Below are 15,440 nucleotides of genomic sequence, written 5' to 3' on the forward strand. Positions count from 1 at the left end.
GATAGAGTGGGATGCCGCAAAGCTGGACAAATACTCAAAGATGGAGCTGAAGTTTTTCTGTAGGAAACTAAAGGTTCCGCACGCTGGTTGCAAAAACAAGCCGGAGCTCTACAAGGCCCTGAAAGCCTGGGTGGAGTCCGGAAAGACCCCGGAAGAGCAAGACGTCCTCGCCGAGCAGAATACGACGGAGGAGCAAAATGCGCTTGGGGATCTGATCGATCTAGAAAGGCAAGACAGCGAGCACAGCTTGGGTAAAGGCCTGTCGCCAGAGGAGCTGGCGGACAGGAAGGAAACCCGGAATCACGAGAGGAAGTTGGCAGAAATGAAAATCCAGCTGGAGCTTGAATCCAAAAGAATGGCGCTGGAAGAGCGAAAGCACCAGATGGATTACGAAGTGAAAATGAGGGAGATAAGTCTCAAGGAGAGAGGCTTGGGTCGTCCTCCCTCTGGTGGCAGCACATCGCCAGTGCAGGTAGAGTCAAGAGTGCACATCCCGAAGGACGTAGTTAAGAAGTTCTTTAAGGGGGATGACATAGGACAGTGGTTTAGGGCATACGAGGTAGCCATGTCCTCCCACCGGGTCCCTGACAAGGATTGGGGAGCGGGGTTGTGGGGAAGGTTCCTTAGCGAAGGGAGAGATACCTTGCTAGATTTGCCCGTTGAGAATCAGAGATCCTATGCCCACATGAAAGAAGCTTTATTAAACAGGTACGGGCTTACCCCTGAAATGTATAGACAGAAGTTTAGGGGATGTACTAAGCGGCCTGGGAATACGTATGTGGAGTATGTGACTTACTTTTGCAGAGCACTGGATGGTTGGGTGAAAGGTAACAAAGTTAATGATTTTCAAGGTCTCTTTGATTTAATTGCATGGGAGCACCTGTCTGATCACTGTTTTCCTGAGTTACGCCAACACCTGATCGATAGCAAGCTGTCCAACCCGAGGAAGCTTGCTGAGGAGGCGGACCGCTGGCTCAGCACCAGGGTCCACAAGGGTCCCGTGGGAGATTCCGCCAAGAGTGGGCAGGGTCCCCAGCAGAAGAGTGGGGGGGACAAGGGGGGAAAGCAGAAAGGGTTCCAAAAAGGCCCCCAAAGTAGTTCCCAAGGGAATCCGCAGCAGGGTTCTCAGCCTCCCCCACCCCCGAAGCAGAATGGGGCCCCGACAGGTAAACCTGTTCCAAAGGGGCCCTTCAATTGTTTCAAATGTGGCGAGCCTGGGCACATATCCAGTGACCCCAAGTGTCGCCTATTTGGAAAACCCGCACCCACTGGTGCTCCGCCCCGACAAGTGACTAGCGTTCACCTGGGAGAAGAAATGATGGTCCCGGGGGGTGGAGATCCCGTTCACATGACCCTGGTCTCGTTAGGAGACAGCGAGATGATCCCTACGAACTACCTGCCCTCTAACACTAAGAAATATGGGCAGGTGGTGATCATCAATGGTAAGGAAGCCGAGGCTCTTAGAGACACAGGAGCCAGTGTGACTGCAGTGAGGCAGCACCTGGTGTCTCAAGAGCAGGTTGTACCCCATGCCTACTGTAGGGTTATCAACGCTGATAATTCTGAGAGTCAGTGTCCGATGGCTCAAGTTCCCTTCGAGTGGGGGGGGGTCTCTGGTACTCTGCAGGTCTGTGTGAGAAAAACCATGCCTGTTGACTGTTTGCTAGGGAACGACTTGGAGCACTCCCCTTGGGAAAAGGTGGAGAAAACGACTCACCTGCGGATGGTGGGTCTGCCTGACTGGGCGTGCGTGACCACCCGGTCGATGGCAGCCAGTAAGGGTGATCGAGAGGTCCTGGGGCCTGATGGAGAGGCCCAGGAACCGGCCTTAGGGAGAAGGCGCAGGGGGCGCGGGAAACCGGCCCCTGAAGTTCCTACGGTCCAGGAGGAGGCAGACCTTGAGGGGGATGCCCTGGAGCCTACAGGGGAACAGATCGCCGAACTGGGGGACCTGCCTGAGCTGACCCATTGGCAGCAAGAAGGAGGACCCTCCAGGGAGGAATTCTGCAGGGAGCAGAAAGAATGCCCTTCTCTCATGGGTATGCGGCAGCAGGCTGCAGACCAGGCCAATGGTGTTCAGGCCAAAACACATTACGTGTACTGGGAGAACGACCTCCTGTATTCGGAGCCTAAGGCTGCTGAACCTGGGTCAGCCCGTGTGCTGGTGGTACCCCAGAAGTTCAGAGCCTTCCTACTGGGTCTGGCTCATGATGTGCCTTTAGCAGGACATTTGGGGATGGACAAGACCTATGACAGGCTTGTCACCCACTTTTACTGGCCCCAAATGCACAAGAGTTCCGATGCGTATTACAGAACCTGTCCAACTTGCCAGGCAAGTGGGAAGACGGGAGGGAAGAACAAGGCTCCCCTCCAACCCTTCCCTGTGGTCGGTACGCCATTCCAGCGAGTGGGTATTGACATCGTTGGGCCTCTGGACCCCAAGACAGCCATGGGCAACAGGTTCATCCTGGTCTTGGTGGACCATGCCACCCGGTACCCTGAAGCCATCCCTCTGAGGACAGTGACGGCTCCCGTGGTGGGGCGTGCACTGATGGGAATTTTCTCACGAGTAGGATTCCCTCTAGAGGTGGTGAGCGACAGGGGGACCAATTTCATATCGAAATATATGAAGTCCCTTTGGCAGGAGTGTGGCGTAACGTACAAGTTCACCACACCCTACCATCCCCAAGGTAACGGGTTGGTCGAAAGATTCAACCGAACCCTCAAAGGCATGATCATGGGCCTGGAAGGTCCGATGAGGCGTAAGTGGGACGTCCTCTTGCCATGCCTGCTTTTTGCATATCGCGAGGTACCACAGAAGTCCCTAGGGTTCAGCCCCTTTGAACTGCTGTACGGCCACCCCGTGAGAGGACCACAGAGTTTGGTAAAGGAAGGCTGGGAGCAATCTCCCAGGAAACCTCCCCAGAATGTATATAGCTACATGCTGGCCTTCAGAAACCAAACCAGACGCTTCAGACAACTTGCCGAGGCAAATCTGGAAGCAAGCCAGGAGGAAATGAAGCGGTGGTACGATCAGAATGCCACTCTGGTCGAGCTTCAGCCTGGACAAGAGGTGTATGTCCTGGCCCCAGTGGAGCCCTGTGCCCTTCAGGATAAGTGGACAGGACCATTTGAGGTTGTGGAGCGCAAGAGCCCCGTGACATACTTGGTGGACATGAAGACGCCCAGGAACCCTTTGCGGGTCCTACATGTCAACCGCCTCAAGCCCCACTTGCGAAGGTCCGAAGTGGGCATGTTGTTGGCAACCGATGACGGAATGGAGGAGGAGTCGGAGCCTCTTCCTGACCTCTTGGTGGCCTGTGAGAAGGATGGGTCAGTGGATGGAGTTAACCTCTCACCCTCCCTGACCGCCGAACAACAGGAGGACTGCCGCCAGTTGCTGGGGCAGTTTCCAGACCTGTTCTCCCTGGTTCCGAGTGTCACAGATTGGTGCGTCCATGATGTGGACACTGGAGACAGCTTACCGGTGAAGCATAAGGCTTACCGGGTAACTGACAGGGTACAGGCCTGCATCAAGGAGGAGGTCTCCAAGATGCTTGCCCTCGGGGTGGTTGAGTCTTCCAGCAGTCCTTGGTCCAGCCCCGTGGTCTTGGTTCCGAAGGCTGCTGCGCCGGGAGCCACACCCGAACTCCGGTTCTGTGTGGACTACAGAGGACTCAATTCAGTCACGAAGACTGACGCGCACCCCATCCCCAGAGCTGACGAGCTCATTGATCGGCTAGGGGCTGCCCGGTTTCTCAGCACGTTTGATTTGACGTCTGGGTACTGGCAGATCGCCTTGACCGATGGGGCAAAGGAGAGGTCGGCATTCTCTACACCAGATGGGCATTTCCAGTTCCGGGTTATGCCATTTGGAATGAAGAATGCCCCTGCCACCTTTCAGAGATTGGTCAACCAGGTGTTGGCTGGACTGGACGAGTTCAGTGCCGCCTACCTGGATGACATTGCGGTGTTCAGCGGCACCTGGCCCGAACACCTGCGACACCTCTGGGAAGTGTTGATGGCCCTGCGCAGAGCAGGCCTCACAATCAAGGCAAGCAAGTGCCAGATTGGGCAGGGTTCAGTGGTGTACTTGGGACACCAAGTTGGGAGTGGCAAGGTAGCCCCCTTGCAGCCCAAAATCGAAACCATCCTGGCTTGGGAACCCCCCAAGACCCAGACTGCAGTGAGAGCCTTCCTGGGGCTCACTGGGTATTACAGGAGGTTTGTCAAGGGCTATGGCACGATCGTGACCCCCTTGACGGAGCTGACTTCGAAAAAGCAGCCCAGGAATGTGATTTGGACTGACACCTGTCAGAAGGCTTTCGACACCCTGAAGACTGCCATGTGCACGGCGCCCGTGCTCCTGGCCCCCGATTTCTCCAAGGAGTTCATTGTGCATACAGACGCTTCAGAGCATGGTGTAGGGGCTGTTCTTTCACAGATGACTGAGGAGGGCTTTGACCAACCCGTAGCCTTCATAAGTCGGAGGTTACTTCCACGGGAAAGTAGGTGGAGTGCAATAGAGCGAGAAGCATTTGCTGTGGTCTGGGCGCTGAAGAAGCTAAGACCCTACTTGTTTGGGTCTCACTTCCGAGTTCAGACGGACCACAGGCCCCTCAGATGGTTGATGCAAATGAGGGGTGAGAACCCGAAACTGTTGAGGTGGTCCATTTCTCTACAGAGTATGGACTTTACGGTGGAACACCGCCCTGGCACCGATCACGCCAACGCTGACGGTCTGTCCAGATTTTTCCGCCTTAGTGATGTGGAACTCCCTGGGGAAGGGTAGTTCCCCCCACATTTCAGCTGGAGGGGACACATGTTAGACCTGGCACCTTGGCGTGAGTCTCCCTTCCACTTTTTGCTGATGTGCCTCCGATGTTTTGCTGGTTTTCCGATACTCAGGGCACTGCGCCACGGCTGATCCGTGCCGCAGTGCAAGTGCTCCCTACTGTAAATTGTACATACGATTGGTATCCCTGATTGGTGCATTGGATTTACTGTTAGTCCCTAGTAAAGCGCACAAGAGAGTGCCGGGGCTTGTAGATGCCAATACTGCTGGTGGGCCTGCAGCGCTGGTTGCGCCACCCACCGAAGCAGCCGTAAAGATGTGTCTGGGAACTGCGACCGCAGAACCCGCGTGCGGTCTCGTACTGTCACGCTAGCTGGGCAAGTGTCCCCACTTGCCAGCACCGACCCTTCCCTTGACTACATATTAGTCACCCCTATGGTAGGCCTGCGGGCAGGGTGCGTTGTAGGTGCAAGGTAGGACAAGCTCTGATGTGCGGGGCATGTCCTGGTAGTGACTTACAACGAAGACCGTATTTCACTATTGAAGGCTACCTGCTCCATTAGGCCAGACTGAGCTGCGAGGATTATTACACCCTATAATCCCCGCAGGCTCAAGGAGCATGGTAGCGAGTCATGTTTAGTATGCCTGAACTCAGGATGATAAGATATTTCTTGTAGTCAAGTTTATTTTAATATCCTGGGTTTGCAAATGCTACTTTTAGAAAGTTAGCCTTTGCTTGCTTAACCATTTCAGCCGCCTCTGCTGGTATGTGTATCTGACTGTCTGGGATGTGTGAGTGACAGGGCTGGAGGGATGACAGGTGGTGAATGCGCAGATTACACCTTAGTGGGAGGTAGGAGTGCCTCTTGACTCGAACTGTCACTGTGCTCGGCCACCACAATGCTGGCTCCACCCTCCTGGGGAGCGGCGGATGACTCTGCCGGCACCTGGCCCAGGAAGGGCGAAGCCCCCATCAACAAGGTACTCTGGCCACCCCTGTCCGGACAATGCTGGCTCCACCTCCTGTGGGGCGTCTGATGCGCCTGCCCCTCACACTGAAAGCAGAAGCCGGAGTACACCCGCGGGGGTACTCCAGAACTGAGAGTGGCTATGCAAAGGCCCCCCTGGCCTGCGAGAACAAAAGAATTGGCCTATAAAAGAAGGAGCCCTGCTCCTTGAAAATTAGATCCGGTTTGGGCCACAGAAGGACTCTGCCCTACGAGAAGAACCGTGAGAGACAAGGAAGGGTGCTGACTCTTGCCGGTGTCTGGTGCCTTGCTGCTGAAGGAGAGGAAGACAAAAAGACTACGAAAAGACTTTTGCTCTACTTGTGCCAAACTCTGCTAAAGAGATCTCCAAGGGCTTGCAACTGAACTTGCCCCCTGACCAGCGTCCCAGGACCAGTGGACGCTACCCCCTTGGAAGAAAGCGACTGCGGGTGCTGACCATCGCCGCAGCACTGACGGAGGAATCTCCTCTAAGGCATCAACATCCTCCCGACCACCGTGACCGGGGCCCAAAGCAACAGCGGAAGCAAAGTGAGGACCAGCCGCCGCTGGCCCGAACACCGTGACCGCAACTGCACCGGGAGCCCGAGAGCAAAGCAAAGGAGGACCCGTCCGGTCCGAGCTCCCGAGGTGACTGCCTAACGAGCAGCCACTCACCTGCAAAGACGGACAGTTGCCCTACGAGAATCCGCAAGGTCGGTAGCCTGCCCGACAGCCCAGCTGTGAGCCCACAGCTGCACCGGCACTTGGCTGGGTACGTCCTGCACTTGGGGACCATACTGCCACTTGTCACCACCGCACGGCCGCCACCTCCAGGGTCGGAGCGGACGACGAGGAAAGGACCCTGCCGCCACAGAACACCGCTGCCCCAGATGACCAGTGACCTGCTCGGCTGAAGAGCCGCAACGATCAGCGACCCCGGGAAGGCAACGCGACGTGGGACAGATCCCCTGGAAGCCGCCGGCTCCACAAGAACTTTGAGTAACACCGGCCTACGGGCCTCAAGAGAACTGCATAAGAACTGTGGTAACCCGAATTAAGTAACCTGCAACCGTTTTCATAAAGTATATGGACTGTATTCGCAAGTCTGCTTAAAATCTATATAAAGATATATATTTTTACAGAATACAGTCTGGTCTCGTGTGTGGTGGGTTGGTTGTAAAGGTGTACTGTTGCAAGTGTTTAACCCTATGTGCCCCAAAGATTAGCCTACGACTGCTTAAGCCACACTACCTAGAGGGTAAGCAGAGGTTGTCTGGAAGGTAACCCTCAGCCCTGACGAGGAAGAGAGAGTCCCTGCTTGTCGCTAGTGTTGCACTGCGCCAACTAGAGCCTCCCCCTTCCTACAGTATTTTATACTGGGAAGTCACCCTTCCAGTACAAAACCTATGGTAGACTCAGGCACGCACCTTAGCACTATGGCGCTAAGGTGTGTGCCTTGTGCACGGCAGCTAAAATCTGCACCGGTGCTTGGGCGAAGGGTGGAGAGAGAGCTATATTGCTGAAGATATAGCACTCTCCTACTCTCTCCCTGTCATGCAATGCAGCGCAGCATGTTTGGTTGCTGCGCTCCAAGATTTTTTTAAGAATCTAGGCCAAAGTTGCTTTGCTGCGTTGTGTGAAAATGAAAGAACAGAACAGAGCCATATCTAGTACGATATGAGACTATATCTCTCTATCACTATGGGGCACATTTTAGGCTGCCTTGTCCCATGCACACACCCTTGCACAATAGTGCAAGGATGTGTGCGTTATGGTTAGCATTGATTTTGTACTGGAAGGGTACTCTCTCTTCCAGTGCAAAATACTATACCTAAACATAGTTTAAACCGCTTCCCACATTAGACGTTGGAAACGTTTGGAGAAAAGAGAGGTCTTCTATGTCATGCTTGGTTCGATGAGGTGTGTATTTCTTTACACAAGTGTCTAGTCATGTTAGTAATCAGGGATTTGTGGAAGAAACCACCAAGGATGGATGCATGGGAACTCTCATGTACCAGCGATGGGTTGCCCCTCAAAGCAAAGGAGCAGAGTGCATGACTTTGTGTTCTTTTGGAGCTAATTTCATCCCAAGACAAGTTTTATATTGAAGAGGACATCCCACTTCTACACTTTGCGCCTGCTGAGACAAAGCCAGTGCAAAGTGTTACTAAATTTGCCCCTGAGCGTGCTCAGATCAGGAACTCAATGTTTCATTTTACTTGAAACTTCAGTGTCCATGTGCAGTATGATTATAACCAACTTGGAAGTGTGAAAATGAGAGGAGAGGGTGTGGAGGTCGAGGAAAAGGGGAAAGTGATAGGTAAAGTAAATTCTTGGTTCACTAGCACAGGATTAAACATCGTCAAAAGAAAAAGCAGTCTCATCACATTCTCCACTGATCTCTCTTAGAGAAAAGTCCTCTTTCTTTTGTCAAGCAATTGACACAAAGTTTTGCCCAAAAACATTTTTGGATTACAATTTTCTTTGCAATATTTAAGTGCTTGCAAAGCTACATGCTCAAATTGGAGACATCACATTTTTGTTTTGAAAATGGACTACATTTTCATGATATGACTAGCTGTGAAATTTGGACCTCAACATGGTTGCCACCCAGGGAAATCTAATCTAACAAACCCAGACATTTCTGTACTTTTGACACGAGAAATTTCAGGGTACTGTCTCTTGCATGAATCCCACAATGTTTTCTTACTTAGAATGCACTGCAAGCATCAAACTTTGACAAAAGTCACACATTTTCCATATGTTTCTCTGAGGAAAGGTTCCACAATTTGCAGGCATCCACAACATGTCTATCACCCAGCATTTCCACACTTGATAAAAACTGTACCCAACTTGTGTCGTTGGACCTATCCTTCTAGACAGAAACTGGTCAAAACTTGGACCATGTGAAGCCTATGAAGTGTTCGCATGGTTTTTGTGTGTGTTGTCCGCCCACATGTGGGAGGCAATGTTTCAATCAGGAGAACAGTGGGAACTGACTGTGCTAAGGCTCTGGCCATTAGCTGGAAGTCCCAATGTCTTCTGTCATGATAATAGGGGAAAATACCTTTCTTTGACGAACACTTTGTCATTTGCAGAGCATTCTGGGTAAGACAACGTGCTGAGATTAACCCTGGAATCCTCTAGATTTTAGAAATTCACAGGGTTTGAAGGATCCTCTAGTTGACAGCTGACCCAAAGCCTGATCAGTGCAGCCTTTCAATATAGTGAGAGGAAATAGGAATTTCTCTGGGTGTACTTTTCACTTATTGGCTGGCCGAGAAGGTGTAGGCTCCAATCTGCCGTTCCTGAGGGCAAAAATATTGTCTGATGTAGGAGCGTAGACACCAATGCGAAGATGATTCAGAACCCCATCTATTCTTGCATTCACTTTTTTTCCCTGGTAGTAAGGTAAACATTCAGGCCTGCTGGGATGGCAGGTTGGGGTATTTGCCTCCTATTTGCCCATTCTATGTGGTTCAGAAAGCCCACCAAACTATCAGGGAAATAGTGAGAAACAGAATGGGTTGTGACATTTGCCCATCTTGGAGTTGCATTGCATCTCCCACCTCTGGGTCTCAGATTGTCTTTCTACCACCAAGGGGAGCTATTGTCTGAAATCTGTCCCCCCTCCCCACTGAGGCAAATTTGGGGAAAACCTTAGAATCGCCCCCCATGTTGTGTAGAAAGGCTGCTGGTTCCCGTTTAGGAGTAAGGGTGAGGCATGATGCCTGGTAAAGCTGATCCTGCCCCTTATTTTTTTACATTTCTCCATGATCTTTAAGTGGTCTTTCTGCCCCTCCCCTGAGGGCAGATTGGGAGTACATCCTCCTGGTCCTCTCCCAGAGGGGCAGAAAGACAGCCGGAGCCTTTTATGAGTGGGAGGCCAGACTTGATGTTTACAGGGCTGACACCAGCCTTTCCTTTTATTTAATTTAGTCCTGATGCCTAAACGGGCTTTCTGTCCCAGTAGCATTGAAGACATTTAGGGGTGGAAATTGCGATTCTCCTATTACCATGTCTAGAGAATCTAGATTTCATTAAAGACACGGAGGCCGACTTATTCGTAAAAAAAAAAAATGGTTTCCTACCACTTTAGAAATAGCATGCGACATTTCCTTTCCTAGAGAATCTGGGTTTTGGGGGTCTCTTCAAAAGAATACTCTTCATTACTCTGCAAACAATAACATTTTTACCCACAGTTCTTCCGTTTACAAGTACATGAGCAGCAGAAATAGGGGATCTATAGCAATTAATAGATCTATAACTTAAACCTTTATCAAATAATTCAACCAGAAAGTTTACCACATTAACGATAGGTGCATGAAGGGAATCCAAATTCCTTTCCAGGCACCAGCGTGCCCAGGATTTCCAAATGTTATTGTATCTGTAGTGGGTACCTGGTGCCCAGGACTCTCTAAGGAGAGTTGCAGCTGAAGACGAAAGTCCTGAGATTTCGTTAGATCTCCTGACACTCTCCAGGCAAGAAGGTTCAAACTCCCCTTTTGGGTTAGGAGATGGGAATCTCCGTTTACGTCTGTGAGGAGATTCTCTAGGAAAGGGATTAAAAGGGAATGTCGCATGCTAGTTCTAGAGTGGTGGGGAACCATGCTTGGGATGGCCAAAACTGAGTAATCAGGACCAGGGAGCACCCTTCTTGCCTCACTTTCTGTAAGACTCTCTGGATCATGGCAAAGGGAGGAAAGGTATATGCGTTGATTCCTGACCAAGGTTGCAGGAAGGCATTCACTGCTAGAGAGCCAGGATCCGGCATCCAGCTGAAATAATTTTCTAGTTGATACGTAAGACGGCTCGCAAAAAGGTCTATCTCTAAAGGGCCCCAGATCTTGTTCAGAAAATTGAAGACAAGTGGATTGAGTTTCCAATCACTGTAATCCATCTGGAATTCCAATTGGCAAACACGTTCGATTTCCCTGGAAAGTATTCCGCTCTGAGTGCAATTTTGTGCTCTAGGCAGAACATCCAGAGTTTCCTGGCTAAATTGGAAAGATCGGCAGATTTGGTACCGCCCAGACGATTGATGTAAGCTACAGCTGACATGTTGTCCTTCTTTAAAATGACCGATCTCCCCTGGAGGGAATGTTTGAAGCTCATAAGAGCATAAATGTCAGACGTAAGTTCCAGGAAGTTGATGTGGTGAGATGATTCTTCCTGAGACCAAATCCCTGCTGTGTTCTGGTCCAAAAAGCATGCGCCCCAACCATGGAGAGAAGCAACGGATTCCAGAATAAAATCTGGTTCCGAACCAAAGTTTGCCTTGCCATTCCAGGCTTCTAGGTTGTACAACCACCAGACTGGTTCTGATTTGGCTTCCTGATCTAGAGTAATCCGATCTTCGTACCAGAGGCCAGATCTCAGAGTTCTGCCTTTTATCCTTTGTAAGGCCCGATAGTTCAATGGGCCTGGAAAAATCGCCTGAATAGAAGAAGAAGGAATACCCAAGAGTCTGGCTAGATCCCTCAGTGGAAGGTCTGTTTGTCTCAAAATATGTTTTATTTCTTTCTTGATCTTTGATATTGTCGTGGAAGGAAGGAGGAGGAGGCACTTGGAGGTATACTGGGTGAAACCGAGGAACTCTAGTGATTTTGAGGGATTCAGAATAGACTTTTCTTTGTTTATAATGAAACCTAAACCCTCTAGATGGCTCATGACTGTCTCTAGGTCTAGGAGGATCTGTTGGAGGTCTTGAGACATTATCAGAATGTCGTCGAGATAAATGATAAGGCAAATACCTCTTTCTCTCAGAAAAGAGGCGACCAATCTCATCACCTTGGTAGAACACCAAGGGGCGGATGAAAGTCTGAATGGAAGTGCCTGGAACTGATAAAGGTGATTTTTCCACATAAATTGAAGGAAAGGTTGATGGATTACGGCCATAGGAATCGTGACATACGCATTCTTTACATCCAGTTTGACCAGCCAGTCTTCTTTTAAGAGGAGGTCTTTCAGAAGATGGACACCCTCCATATTGAAATATCTGTAGACTAGAAATTTGTTGAGACTTTTCAAATTTATCACCGGCCTCCAGCCTTTTCCTTTTTTCTCTACGAGGAATAATGTACTTATAAAAGTTAAAGTGTCCAAGGGAACTTCTATTATGGCACCCTTCTTGAGCATAGAGGAGATTTCCTCTTCTACTATTTTTTGCTTCTCTAAAGAGAGAGGAAAGTCTTTTGGAAAGGAAGATTGAAAGGGAACTTGAACAAAATCTTTCATGAAACCCTTGACTGTCTTCAGTACCCATGGGTCTTGAGTTATCAACTTCCAGTTTTAGAAAAAAAGTTTGAGTCTGCCTCCTACCTTTAAGGGAATAGAAGGGATAGGGGAGGAGGGAGCACTTACGTGTTGGATTGGAATTGAATGCTCAACGGGATCTCGATCCTCTTGAACCATGAGTTCCTCTCCCATGCTGAGGGTAGAAGGTGGATCCGCTGTGTTGCTGGTTCCCCGACCAAAGCTGCGATATTGTTGATAGGGCCTCTGGTTAAATCGTCCGTAAGAAAGGCCCCTTAACCTGTCCTTCCAAAAAGGTTATTATTAAAAACTCTTTTCATGTTCTGTAGTGCCTTGTCTACAGCTGTAAAGGTCGATACATATTTCCCAAGAGACTTTATTAATTCTTCTCCGAAAAGAAGACCTTTTGGGTTCCAAGATGGCTCTTTGTCGGCCATATCGGAAAGTTTGGGGTCAATCTTATATAGGATCAATCTACGCCTTTCAGCGTTAATTCTAGCATTTGCATTCCCTAAGATAATTATTGCCCTTTGACTCCAGCCTCTAATAAGGTTAACATCAAGCGGAGTCCCCTGGATATGGCACTCCTCAGCCGAGTCAAGGATTCTTGTTAGGGGACGTGAAACGCAGAAACTCCAGTGACCTTGAGGGGATCAGGCATGAATTTTCTATGTTTATGATTAAACCTAGACTCTCTGGGTGATTCATTGTAAAGTTCAGATCCTTGATCAGTTGGGAGTAATCCTGGGCCATAATGAGGATATCGTCCAGGTAAATGATTAGACAAATCCCCCTTGCCCTTTAATAAGAGACAACAGCTCTCATCACCTTGGTGAAGCACCAAGGGGCAGCAGAGAGACCAAAGGGAAGTGCCTGAAATTGGTACAGGCGACCTTTCCAAAGAAACCGAAGAAAGTGTTGATGGATCTCTGCCATAGGAATGGTAAAATAGGCATCCTTCAGATCTACTTTGACTAGCCAGTCTCCTTCTAGAAGTAAGTCCCTGAGAAGAGGGATGCCTGCCATCTTGAAATGTCTGTACGTCAGAAACCGGTTCAGCTCTCTCAGGTTTATGATGGGTCTCTAACCTTTGTCCTTTTTCTCAACTAGAAAAAGGTTGCTTATAAAGTCCAGTTGTTCGATAGGAACCTCCAAAATTGCGCCTTTCTGAATCATTGAGGAAATCTCCTCCTCTATAATACTTTATTGGTCTGTGACAGAGGAATTTCTTTTGGGAAGGATGCCTGGGTAGGTGTATGTGAGAAATCTATTGTAAAGCCTTTTATTGTATTTAGGCCCCAACAGTCCTGAGTAATTAATTTCCAGTTTTCTAGGAAATGTCTGAGTCTGCCGCCCACCTTTAAGGGGAAAGAAGGGGAAGGTGGGGGGAGGAGACACTCACCTGAGGAAGTGTTTTGACTATTTGATCCGCATGATCTAAATCCCTGCCTCGTTGTCCTCTACCTCTTTGGGGGTAGAAATGTGGGTTGTTGAATTGTAGGTAGCCTCTGCCAAAACCACGCCCTCTGAAATTGGCTCTTTGGTTATACTGGCCGGAAGATAGGCCCCGTCTTCCAGCCCTTCCAAAAAGGTTATTACCGGTGGTGAAGAACTTACGCATGTTTTGCTGAGCCTTGTCAAGGGCAGTGAACGTAGAAACATATTTGCCCAGTTATTTTATCGGATTTTCTCCAAAAGGTAGTCCTTTATGGTTCTTAGAGGGTTTCTTATAAGCAAGGTCGCTGACTTTGAGTTGATCTTCGTAAGGACAACTCTACGCCTTTTGGCGTTAACACTCACATTTGCGTTACCTAGAAGTATGATGGCCCTCTGGCTCGAGCACCTTATCATCTCTGTGTTGAGATGAGTGCCCTGAGTGTGGCTGTCTTCGTCCGAGTCCAAGATCCTTGTCAAAGGACCAAGGACGTCAAGGAGACGATCCTGACAGCTTTTAAAATATTTTTCCATCCCTTTCCTAGGGTTGTGCCCTAGTTTAAAGAGGAATTTGATCAAATCAGGGTCGGGATTAGGGGTATAACAGGCCTTATCCCTAATAGAGAGTCTTGAACATTCTGCCCTTAGAATGTTGCGTGTTTCCCTTTCCAAAGGCCTCCTTTAAAAAAATTACAAATCTCCCTGCTGTGTAAGTGGTGTAAGTGGGTTCTATGGCCACTGAGGGAACATGGAGGGTGGGAGCTAGACCTGATGCCTAGGTGGCCCAACCCACCTCAAACAAATATCTTCCTGGGATTCCTGGGTGGGCCAAGACTACCTCTGCTTTTTAAAATTTCTAATGGGAGATTCGAACACCCCCGGGGCCTAGACTAGGATGGATTTTCGGACCCAAGACAGAGGATGAGATGGTCATGGTGTCCAAAGCAGGAACGCACTGCAGAGGATGTGAACTACTCAACCTGTGCAGTAAAAGAGACAACAGTGAATGTTGACAACTGATTGGCTAAAGCTGACAAGAATAAAATCATCAGTCACAATTTGTAACATGCAGATATGTTGACACACAGACACATGTAGTGACTTAGTAGTGTGAACAGCTAGCTGTAGAGCAACATGTTAGGATTAAGGACCATGTAAGAGAACAACATAAGTGATCGGAATCCAGAGTCTCTGGGCACCTGATGGACTGCAGAGACCTACGGATGCCAGAATAAGAAATGCATGGGGCATGCAATCTTTGGGATGGGTGTTGAAAAAGGTACAGGCAGAAGACCTTTTCCGAAGTTGCCCGGCGTTAGTCGCCTCTATACCCACTCAAATTTACCCAAACAAAGAGGCGGGCGCTGGAGACTGGAAGGCAGGAAACAGAAGTTTTATTCCGACGGAGCAGAACACGTCAAATCAGACAACAGGGTATCTTCACGAGGTGCTCTAACTGCATCTCCGAGGCCTGGCCTCTTATACACAAGTTTATTACTTTATTGCATAAAACACATCTCTGTCAACCCTTTGATGTACGGAAAGACATCCTCAGAATCCCCGCTTCAGGCCCGTTCCCACACACATTTACAGTTGAAGTCCCCACCCCGGTCACAACGGATGATGACTATCGCGCAGCTGGACATTCCGCCGATTCACGGAATGTGTGAGGTTGATCGGATCTCATGGGGTGGGGGCTTTGATCAACTCTTGGATCCTTTGATGAGGGAAACTTCCTACTTTACAGGAGAGGGGGGGCAATAACAGTATCCGCAGGGCCAGGTGGCGGCCTGGGAACGAGGAAGACAAAACGGGTACAGAGGAAAGGGGGTTTTATCAAAGGATCCGGGACCATGAAAAGGAATGGTGGGAGGCGTCGCGCTGGGAACAGGATGCTGTTCCAAGGCAGAGCTGTGTGGAAGAGGGGTTTACGATCCAAGGCATGTGAGAGCGGGGGGGTTGTCAGC

Source organism: Lissotriton vulgaris, chromosome 6 (genome assembly GCF_964263255.1).
Source record: "Lissotriton vulgaris chromosome 6, aLisVul1.2, whole genome shotgun sequence".
NCBI lineage: Eukaryota > Metazoa > Chordata > Amphibia > Caudata > Salamandridae > Lissotriton > Lissotriton vulgaris.